Genomic DNA, 12130 nt, shown 5'->3' with positions numbered 1-12130 from the left:
GAATGAATTCCAGTCCTGCGATCTTAATTCACTTCTAAGTTATTTCATCTTCTTCCTATTTTTCTTGTTTTTTGTATGCTTACCATCATTCTTCTATCATCCAAGTTCAATATCACCCACTACTCACTCATCTACAAAAAGCCCTATGGATTCAACATCCAGCGAGTGCTGAAAGCCATTCTTTCCTTTCCATTCCCACTGCTTATCCCCTTATCCAGACCCTCGTCATCTCTCATATCCATAATCACAATTGTCTTTTAAGTGGCCTCCATCTTCCCCTACTTCAATCTATGCTATAATCTGCTACCAAATCAATCTTACCAAATAATCATATTAATCATGTTTACCTTCTTCTTAACTAAAATCCTTCTATGATTTTCCCTGCTTGGACCTACATTTTTTTCATGGAATTCAAAACTCTGTATAGCATAAGTCAACTCTGCTTTTCCAGTTTTATCTCTCACCTACTCTCCTTTACATTTTCTCCGGTCCAGCTAAATTGGACTGCTAATTATTTCCTTAACATTCTCCAGACCAGCATTATCCTCTCCCAATTGAATGTCCCTTGCTCCCTTTCCTATGTCTAAATTCTCTCAATTTTCTAAAGTTCAAATCAAATGCCACTTTATTCATATTATTATTATATATCCAGAAGTAATTACTTTTTGCCTCTGAATTAAAAGAATGTTTTCATATTTTTGTTTTTATTTGCACTGCTTTTGTGGAATATATTATGTTTGCTATTGTTTTAGTTATTTGCATATTTGTTTTATTTTATTCCACTACCAGAATATAACCTCCATAAAGGAACATACTAGATCTTAATTTATGGGTCTATTTCATAACAGAAACTGAAATATATTTTTTATATTTAAGAAAATTATATTTTAACTTCTAAGAAATAAAACTTCCTGAATCACTTCTATTATAGATGTTATTTGACCCATTTGTAATGCAACTAAGATACCTCTGTTTTTCTGTATTGAGGTTTCCTTGAAGTCTATTGAAAAAACTTCTTTAATTGGAACATAATAACAGATTAGACGTACCAAATTACTAAAAGTTTACTCACTCTTTTATTTTGTTTTTCCCTTTACTTTAAAACAATGCCAATGTCTTCTTTTTTCTCCTTCTTAATTGTTTTACTATGAAACATTTATCCGATAGTGAAGATAATCTGTATAGCAAAAATAATATAGATAAAAATTCCCCTTTTCTTATAAAAAATAATGTAAAGCTTTTTGTTACAATGGGAAGTTGAGTGAAAAATATGAAAGTTTAATTTTTGCCTTCAATGTATACATTACCCCATTTCCCACTCAAAGCATGGTGTGTTCTATTAATATATCAAGTTCTTACCATCATAAATTATTTCAGTAATAAGGAAACATGGCTTTCTTGATATTCTCAAGATAAAGCTTTTATTTATGATTTTCTTTTGGTCAACTGGATACCTCATAATATTTTCATAGTTGTGCTACTATTTCAATGGAAATGGAAAATCTCACCTTATAATTTCAACTTTGCAATCACTTTCTACATTTTGTACAGTGAAATTTAACCAAGTCTTCCCCACTTTACATCTGCCTAATTTTCAGGGCCTATTTACATTTCATTGTAATGTGACAGCAGGAAAAATGCAGCCAGATGTAAAAGGGCCAAGCCACATTGTCAAGCAGAGGGTTTGACTTAAATTTTAAAAAGGAAAAAGAAAAGAAAGGAAAAAGAAAGAAAGAGGGAGAAAGAGAAAGAAAAATAATTCTTCCTCCTAAAACAAGCAATATTCTATAAGTTAATACTTCAAAGAAGTAAAGTAAAATAATGTAAATATCCATCTATCCAAAGTGCAGTCTTATTTTAAATTTAAATCCCTCTGAAACCCAGAGCACTGTGTTTATAATAGGAGAACAGCAGACAGACTTGCCCTTCACTGGAGGGCATGTCGTACAGTCTTCGTCTTCTCTGCAAAACCATCAGGCTGGCAGTAGTGACAGATGAACAGCTTACCATTAATTTCCCCTCTTTCATGCCTTCAATCCAAACGGTGCATATTCTCCACGGGGAGGCATCAAGGTCTTTGCCTTTATTTCTCTTGCATACTCACACTGACTTATAAATCAAGTGCAGATAAAAAGAGAGGGCAAATATCAATCTCTATTTTTTTTCCTACCCTGTGCCCACTGGCATACTACTGAGCTTTGACTGAAAGGTTCTTCAAGTCATCCTGTGATTCATAGGCTAGGGAGTTCTCAGTGAGGACAAAACAACAAAGGAAATCTGAGAGAGAGAATTTGTATAACTTGGTTTATAAATTAGAAGCTTTGCCACTGAAGTATTTTAAAGATGGGTTACCAAAAATATGTGTCTAAGATGTTATTACCATTGTCGAAAAATCTGGAATATAAATCCATCTGCATTCTTTTAGTATGGCTAAGAGAGCAGCAATCTTTAAAACGTTTCTTTAGTCTTGTTTTTTCCCCTTATTTTAAGGAGCTAGTCTCTTTATAGAAACTAGAGGAATAATCCTAAAACACACCCTCTGTTATGACTGATTTGTTTTCTTTGAATTGGTATGCTTTACAATAGCTTTATGCATTAAATGTTTCATATAATATATTTTAAGCCTTTAACACATTACTCTTATTACTTTGCATATAGTTTTCAAATTGTACATTATAATTTTTACTTGGTAAATGCTTAATAAATATTGTATTTTTCAGAAGCTATAGTACTAGTTTGATTTTTAGTTGTGGTGGTCATTTTATGCTAATATTTAAGATGATTGAAGATGACTGAGTTTTTAAAATTTCCTTTGAAAAAATTATACTCTGCTCCCTTTGGAAAAAAAAAATGTTTACTTTGGGAAGAGGAACTGTTTGGAGAAAAAAATACATCATTGTTCTTTTAACTTACAAAAAATCAATCTTGCACTAAAAGTACATTCAAAACCACTGAATGATGCAATATAATTTTAAGATAAAAAACTGATATTATGATCATTGGCAAATTGCAGTATTATTTTCTAGCTAAGTATAAAGTGGTAATTCTGTTAAATGACTGAAAATGTTGATGTTTAAGGCTGCCTGATAGCCTTTTGCAGGTGACATATCTAGGCATCAGAGCTATTCCATTTTCTATCCCCCCTTTTTTAAGGCTGCAGGCCTTAACTATAAATTACAACTGATGACAAAAGTGGAAGCTAACAGTGGAAAAATTAGGCCCAAAGGCAAAATAATTATATATACAGCCTTCAGCAATGAGGGAGAGAGCCATCAATCAGCCCCCAATTATTCACTAGTTAATCAGCTCTGCCCTTCCTTTATTGAAGGGTTACAGTGTAATTAAGTTGGCAGCATCCTTTTAATTCATCAAACATACAACACATGGCAGTGTTTGCTGCAATTGGGGGACAGCACCTTTGTGAGTTTGACCCCTAGCACTGATGATGTAGATGAGGAAAACTTCAGAGGTAAGAGAGAATTTTTATGCAATAGCACGGCACTCCAGTGTTGGTGTCTTCATATACAGCCCTAAGCTTAAAACAGCTAAAGGGACAGGATATTACCGAGCACATTTAAATCCATATTCCATGAGGCATGCAGTAACTACTCACAAAGCTAACTTTAAATATGTAAATGAATGTGCATGACTGTGTATATTTACGGATATGTGTTTAAATGGCACATATAAAAGATGTGACTATAAAGAGATATAGATGATTTCTAACACACCAATGAGCACTGACACTTTTAGAATACTAGCTTTGAGTGGATATTCATTTATTCCAATGAGCATACCATGGCTCAAACTATTTTGGAGGGGGATCCTGTAAACTTTACCTCATTTTATGTGGCACGTCAGAAAATGAGGCAAGTATCATTATGGTCACATATTGTTTGTGCTGCTTTATTCTGTTTTGATGTTTGATACTAAAAAGGATGTTCTATTTGCCCAATATATTTCAAAGTGAATTTGGTTTCTTTCCAAAAATGGCTTCCAACATGCATCTCTGTTGAGAATGTTCTACAAAGTCTGACAACAACCCCTAATAATTACAATGGTTATATTATTGCTGTCCACATGGAGCATCCTCCCATATGCACTATGAAACAGTGGTATTTGTATATTTAATATGTGTTGTGTTGTTTTTCACAATTACTACAGTTTTAAATTTTTTCTCATATGGCTCAAAAGTTGTAATGAGTACAATTTCTAAAGAGAAGTTCACAAATATTTTCTTTAATATTGTTTTCTATAATCTCTATTTAAATGGTCACATCTCATGCATAACTTAGAATCTAATATTATAGTCTATCAACAGAAATTCAACATAAAACAATTCAGTAAAATGTTAGAAAAATCGATCTATTTTAAAAGGTGGCTGATCCTAGTAAGGACACATAAAACACACACACACATACATGCACGTGCATGCACACACACAGTAAATATTGAAATCACTAATAGAATAGCTCAACTAAATATTTATTTTGAATCTCAATTAAATTGTCTTCCATGTCCTAAATTTATTTGAATTTAATTTGGGTATTACTATTTGACTGTCTATGTGTCCTTTTTTTAACTACATTCTACAAAACTTGAAGGTAGGGATGTTTACAATGCTTCCTCCCCATCCACAGTACGATACATTCAAAATGATTGTGAAGCCAAAGCCTTCATTGAATAAATTAGCATAAATAATACATACAAAACAATTGGTTTGGCAACTACTAATAATAATCTAAAGATTCACTTAGATTGGTGGTTATATAGCTGATGTGCATAATTTAAAATTAAACGAATCACACATATCTACAAAATTAGTCAAGAAAGATGAAAAAGTAGAACAGAGGCTCAAAATTTCTTTCTGTTCAAAAAAAGGCATATTTGGATTCCAAAATTTAAATTAATAGTAATTTTTCATTCCAATATATAAATTGATACACAAATTCAGCACAGTCCTCAGGTTACAAAATCAATGCAAACAAATCAGTAGCATTCCTATATGCCAACAAAAGTCAAACTGAGAAACAAATCAAAGACTCAAACATTCACAATAGTAACAAAAAAAATAAAATACCTAGTAATATATTTAACTAAGGAGGTGAAAGATGTCTACGGGGGGAACCATCAAACATTCAGGAAGGAAACAGCAGAGGACATAAACAGATGGAAAACCATACCACACTCATCGATCGGCCGAATCAACATTGTTAAAATGTCTATACTACCCAAAGTGATCTACACATTCAATGCGATCCCTAAGAAAATAACAATATCATTTTTCACGGATCTAGAAAAACTAATTCTACCATTTGTGTGGAACTGGAAAAGACTCTGTATAGCAAAAGCATTCTTAAGAAAAAAGAACAACTTGGGAGGCATCAATTTACCAGACTTCAAGCTATACTACAAGGCTATAGTAACTAAATAGCATGGTACTGGCACAAGAACATAGAGCTGTGGAACAGAACTGAGAATCCAGATATAAAGCCATCCTCATATAACGATCTAATCTTTGACAAAGCAGAAAAAAAAAAAAAAAACAATGTGGAATAAAATTCTTATTCAGTAAATCATTCTGGGAAAATTGGATAGCCACCTGTAGAAGACTAAAACAGGATCCACACCTTTCACCTATCACAAAAAATCAACTCACGCTGGATAACATAATTAAACCTAAGGTGTGGATAACAGAATTAAACCTAAGGTGTGAAACTATAAGAATTCTAGAAGAAAATGATGGAAAAACTCTTACAGACATTGGCCTAGGCAAAGAATTTATGAAGGAGACCCCAAAGGCAATCACGACAACAACAAAAATAAATAAATCGGACCTGATCAAATTGAAAAGCTTCTGCATAGTCAAAGAAACTATCACAAGCACAAACAGACAACCTACAGAATCGGAGAAAATGTTTGCATGCTACTCATCCTACAGATGGCTGGTAACTAGAATCTATATAGGATTCAGGAAAATCAGCAAGAAAAAAACAAAGAACCCTATCAAAAAGTGGGCAAAGGTCATGAGCAGAAACATTTCAAAAGAAGGTAAATTAATGGTCAGCAAACATATGAAAAAATGCTCAATGTCTCTAATCGTCACAGAAATGCAAATTAAAACCACAATGAGATATCATTTATTTCCAGTGAGAATGGCTTTTATCAAGAAATCCCAAAACAACATATGTTGGTGTGGATGCAGAGAAATAAGAACACTGATACACCACTGATGGTACTACAAACTAGTACCACCTCTGTGGAAAGTAATATGGAGATACCTCAAAGAGCTACAAGTAGAACTACCACTTGATCCAGCAATTCCATTACTGGGCATCTACCCAAAGGAAAAAAAGACATTCTAGGCCGGGCGCGGTGGCTCACGCCTGTAATCCTAGCACTCTGGGAGGCAGAGGCGGGCTTATTGTTTGAGCTCAGGAGTTCGAGACCAGCCTGAGCAAGAGCGAGATCCCGTCTCTATTAAAATAGAAAGAAATTAATTGGAAAACTAAAAATATACAGAAAAAATCTAGTCGGGCACGGTGGCGTGTGCCTGTAGTCCCAGCTACTCGGGAGGCTGAGGCAGAAGGATTGCTTGAGCCCAGGAGTGTGAGGTTGCTGTGAGCTAGGCTGATGCCACGGCACTCACTCTAGCCCGGGCAAAAGAGTGAGACTCTGTCTCAAAAAAAAAAAGACATTCTATAAAAAAGACATCTACACTAGAATTTTTATAGCAGCACAATTCACAATTGCAAAGATGTGGAAACAATCCAAGTGCCCATCAATACATGAGTGGATTAATAAAATGTGGTATATGTATACCATGGACTTCTACTCAGCCACAAAAAAACAATGTTTATCTAGCATCTCTTGTATTATCCTGAATAGAGCTGGAGCCCATTATACTAAGTGAAGTATCACAGGAATGGAAAAATAAGCACCACATGTACTCACCATCAAATTGGTATTATCTGATCAACTTTTATGTGCACATATAGTAGTAACATTCATTGGGTGTCGGGCAGGGGGGAGGGGGAGGAGGGGATCGGTATATTCACACCTAATGGGTGCTGTACACACTGTCTGGGGGATGGACATGCTTATAGCTCTGACTCGGGTGTGACGAAGGCAATATATGTAACGTAAACATGTTTACCTCTGTAATATGCAGAAATAAAATAATAATAATAATAAAAGAAAAAAAAGAAAAAATGAAATATAATACCTTACCTTTGTTCCTAATTAATTTGATATAATTGAATTTTGCATACTTAGACCAATAATATTTGTAATTTTCCCTTTTTTGTACCTATTGATTTTATAGATTTTCCCCAAAATTTTCACAGATATTCAAATTAAGCCTTCTTTGAAAAATAAAAGTAGATGCTATATAGTCCTTACATTCAATTTATTTAAATAAGTCTTTCCCTTGTCGTCCGCTTCTCTATCTTGCCTCCTTCGTCTTCTTTAAGTTGCCTTTTATGCGTCATAGTTGGATTTTTTTTTTCTTCTTTGTAAAGACAAAGATTTTTAGAATAAGCATTAAAAACCATTTCCTTTTAGTAATCATATATTATCAGTTTTCCCTTATCATTCAAAAGGCAATTTTTCCTCTGATCTTTTTCTTATTCCTAATATATTCCAGGAAACATTTTCCTTAACATTGTTTTTCAGGTTGCATCTTGCTTAAGGTTTCCACTTTTTTCATTATACTGGCTTTCATTGTATTTCTTGGTAGGTTAGACTAACTTCCCTACCTGGTGGTTTTTCTATTTCTTTTTAATTTCCTGTCACTCCTGAAAGGAGTACAGAAGCAAAACCATTTTAAACTCATTGTAATATTTTATAAAATATCACTCAAATATATATGAAAAGAAATATATTATTTGGGTTGTAAATATATTGTCCACGAAATGTGGTTGAGTTTATAATTGGAAACTGTATATAAATTTTGCTGGTAACCAACTAAATTCTATATAGGAATATTTTGATTCTTTGTATAGAATGTTAAATATTTTCATCATTTTTCCAGAAAGATCAGCTTTCTGAATTTGGTGATATTTTTAAAGTACTGTAAGTTTGGTTGAAACATATCTCAAAAAATAAACAACAGAAAAAAATAGGACTGTAAAGTGAAGATCTTGAGTATAAGGTTGACTTAAGGAAAAATAATAAAAATCACCACCTACTTTTTTCTGGGTAATTTGGAATAAGGCAGATTTAATTTCTTTCTTGATTGAACAGTCTCCATAAGGACAAAGCTTTTTGCTTCACTTGAGTGTTGAAGTAGTGCAAGGGTAAACTCATCTTTCTGTTTGGCCTAATGAAGAAGCCCAGCTCATTTTTTTAAATAAAGTTAGTAAAGTAAAATAGTTGTACTAAATGAACAAATAATGGGAACATGGTCTTCCACCATCCTAACAGCATAAAAATTGTTTATTAAACATAAGCTTCTTTACAATATTGGTTTCCTTAATTGAAATGAAGCTCCAAAACCTCCTCGTCTCTATAACCATCTTCCATTCCTTAAAAATAATTTCATATTTGATTTAATGTACAGATTAAACTCTTAAAAAATTGGTTGCTATACAGAAGAAGCTAAGCAACAGTGTTGATCTTCCCAAATCAAATGAAATAATGATTCATGCTATATTAAGTGTGAAACAGGCAGCATTATGAAAGAAGCAAAAGAATATATATGGTATTGCTTGGGTCATATTTATCCCAGAATAATTGAGCAAATAATATAAAAGCTGTTTTTCTTCAGTTAGGAGTGAATAGAGTTATATACTATCTTATGATATAATTGGTAAGACCCCAACAGACAATCTGGATCATTCAGAGACAAAAGTTGTTTCTTCTCTTTAGAGGCTTAAATTTATGGTTGATATGCCCTTTTTGTTTTTACTACATAACCTCCCCATGCCTGGTTTAACATTGGCTTAAGAGAAATACTTTTGCCTGTTCTTCTTAGCCAAAAGTCCAATAACTTGGCTCAATAGGAGATTGTTGTGGAATGAAAGAATGAGACTTGGAAAATAACAAAATTATGATTGTTCTTGAAAAATGTTAATGTTTATGTAGTGTTCATGTGTCCTTACATTCAGAAGTACAGTAGAGCCCTGTTTTAATCCAACCTTTTTTCAGGATTTAAACATACTGTGGATCAGATCTTATTCCCTAAATCTAACAACTGTTAAGTAGCCAAAACCTGAGAGAGTACAGCGAGGCTGTAAGGCAAGTGGTCTTCCTGCCTCCCTGCACCAGGGTTATAAAGGAGTCTTACTGTTTTTCTTTTTCTCACTTTACATGCTATAAAATAGGAAATGACCTTTGTTCTCTCATAAAGAAACTCAGTGAATGAATTGCTTCTACAGAATATTTAAATTCTTCAGCTTTCTCGTTTCTTGGGATTATAGGGTAAATAGAATCTCTTCTGAGGTTTCAGAAGAGAACAGACTTTCATATTTCAGATATCCCCAAAGGAAGAAAAACAAAGTCCTCCACTATTCACTTCCGTCAATATGTTGAAGAGTCCCACTGTTTAAGCATCTGAGTGACACTGTATGCAAATTCTGAGCATTCAGTATAATAATCATAGCACTCATATAATAATCCCTATTTTAAGCACTTTTATATTTATTAACTAATTTAATCCACAAAATAATCCTATGACATAGCTATTATTGCCTCCATTTACTTGCGAAGTAATCAAGTCACAGAGAAGTTAAATAACTTGTTCAAGGTCACATAGCTAGTGCCTGGAATATGCTATAAAGCCAAGCAATTAGGCTCCATAATCACTTTTAACCACTACATTGTTAACCAGTATGCTCTATCACCTTTACAGGGACTTGGACTAGATGATTTAAAATAAATATTTCTTCCTTTGATTTTGTGATTAAGAATAACATTGGGAGCATATTTTATTCCAATATCAAAATACGGTAATCCTAACAACTTTGGGTTCATACTCCAGCATGAATTTTAACAATTTTTGCTTATATTTGACATTCAGTGATCCTTTAAAAGAGAAATAGTTACAGAGATAAAGGGTAGTCAATATTCCATGTATTGTTTTGGGATAATCATCTAAGACTGTGAATGATCTTTATAAACTCCGTCTCTTCGTTGGCCAAATGAGGAATTAATTCATTTTGTACTGTCCTATGTCCTGGTATAATGGAGATTATAATCATATCTTCAAAATTTTCAAATTACTTTAATTATATACGGCATATAAAATTGTTGTAAGTATGGAAGTTTTGTCAGTAGTGGCACAAGGGAAAAGATAATCATTTTGGTCAGTGAGCATATAATTATAAATTGTTTTAGTTAGCATTTAAGTACTACAGCTAATGGACTAATTCATATGAAAGTACTTTTGTAAATAGCTAAGTGTTATAGTAATATTTTTCACAGCTGAAATTGGCCTTTTTATTTATATAATAAACTTTCTTTGCTTTTAACATATTGATTGCCACACTAGAAAAAAATAATTTCCTTGGGACCACAAAATTTTATTATGGAAATGTAATAAAAACTTAGAAAACAAAATGGTCCTTTCTTATCTAATGAAAAATTTGTACTTTTTGTTTTCTGTGAATGAGTCATATGCAATTAAATTGCCAATATTAATTGTGACAATAAGAATATCAACAAGTAAGATTTTCACTAACTGCAGGGTTTTGTGCAGGGGGCCACCCATCACATAACATGTATGCTACAGCATGGCACCATGAGTTGCCTGCATACCACATGGCTATGTGTTACATATACTTCAAGAGGCCCCCGGCTCAAAACTAGCGTGAGTTGAATATAACTCACATGACAGTTAATGGGCTAAACATATTTCTTACTATTCAGTATTTTTGATGTAACACTAGCAGAATGAAGTATTCAAGTAGTGATTTTACAGATGTTAAAGTGTTTCCTGGAATGAGTAAATTATCCCAGTTTACCGTAAGTTGCAACCGATGGGACACCAAGCCAATGCTTAGAATTATGCCTCTTGTGCATCATTTTGCACCTACTTTAATCTCCTACAAAACTTTCCTTCAAGATGTCATGTTTTCTTCAATTTTATTGTTATTAATTGATATTCATGTTCTTTTTTTAAAAAATCAAAGAATATCATGTACTTGAAGTCTATAGGAATGAGTTAAAAGACAGCTATGTGCTTGATGTGGATGATTTCTAATATTTTTTTCTAATCATGAAATTTTTATGATTCAAGGCCGGGTGCTGTGGCTCACACCTGTAATGTTAGCACTCTGGGAAGTCGAGGCAGGAGAATTGTTTGAGCTCAGGAGTTCGAGACCAGCCTGAGCAAGAGCTAGAACCCATCTCTACTAAAAATAGAAAACTTAGGCAGAAATTGTGGTGTGTGCCTATAGTCCCAGCTATTCAGGAGACTGAGGCAGGAGGATCACTTGAGCCCAGGAGTTTGAGGTTGCTGGGAGCTATGATGATGCCATGGCACTCTACTCAGGGCAACAGTGAGACTCTGTCTCAAAAACAAAAAAAAGAAAAGAAAAAGAAAAAAAGAACAATTGCATGTAAAGCATTTAAGTTAGCAACACAGTAGAAAATTCCTATTAAATATTAACTTATAAAAAAAGAAAATTTTATGATTCAAAAATCAAATTTCAATTTTAATTATGTCAATTTTTCTTCCATACTTTGGACTCTGTAGCATCCATTGGGCCCTAGACCTCAAAGTCACCTTTGATTCTGTTTTTATCTCTTTTAATTCATCATATCTAGTCATCCAATCAATAAATAGGTATCAAGAGTCTTCCATGTGCAAAATCTTATTCTAGGCACTGGGAAATAATAAAAACTATACACATTATGATACCTGATTCCTTGAATCCTTAGTCTTCATAATTTAATTAGGCAGATAAGTAATATAGAAATTCTTTGAGAACACTTATCATGCCGTATATGTAGCACAGTATTTTTAACTATATATTTTGGTTACTCAGTAAGTGCCAATACCTCCTACATTTCTGGTGGGACTGTAAAATGAAGTTGCTGTGGAAAACAGTTTAACATAGAAGTTAAACATAGAATTGCCATATGACCCAACAATTCCATTTTGAAGTATAAACTCAAAAGAATTGAAAAG

Source organism: Propithecus coquereli, unplaced genomic scaffold, assembly GCF_000956105.1.
Source record: "Propithecus coquereli isolate 6110/MARCELLA unplaced genomic scaffold, Pcoq_1.0 Scaffold182, whole genome shotgun sequence".
In the NCBI taxonomy this organism is placed as follows: domain Eukaryota; kingdom Metazoa; phylum Chordata; class Mammalia; order Primates; family Indriidae; genus Propithecus; species Propithecus coquereli.
The sequence above is the reverse complement of the archived record's forward strand: the minus strand, read 5'-3'. Positions refer to the sequence as shown.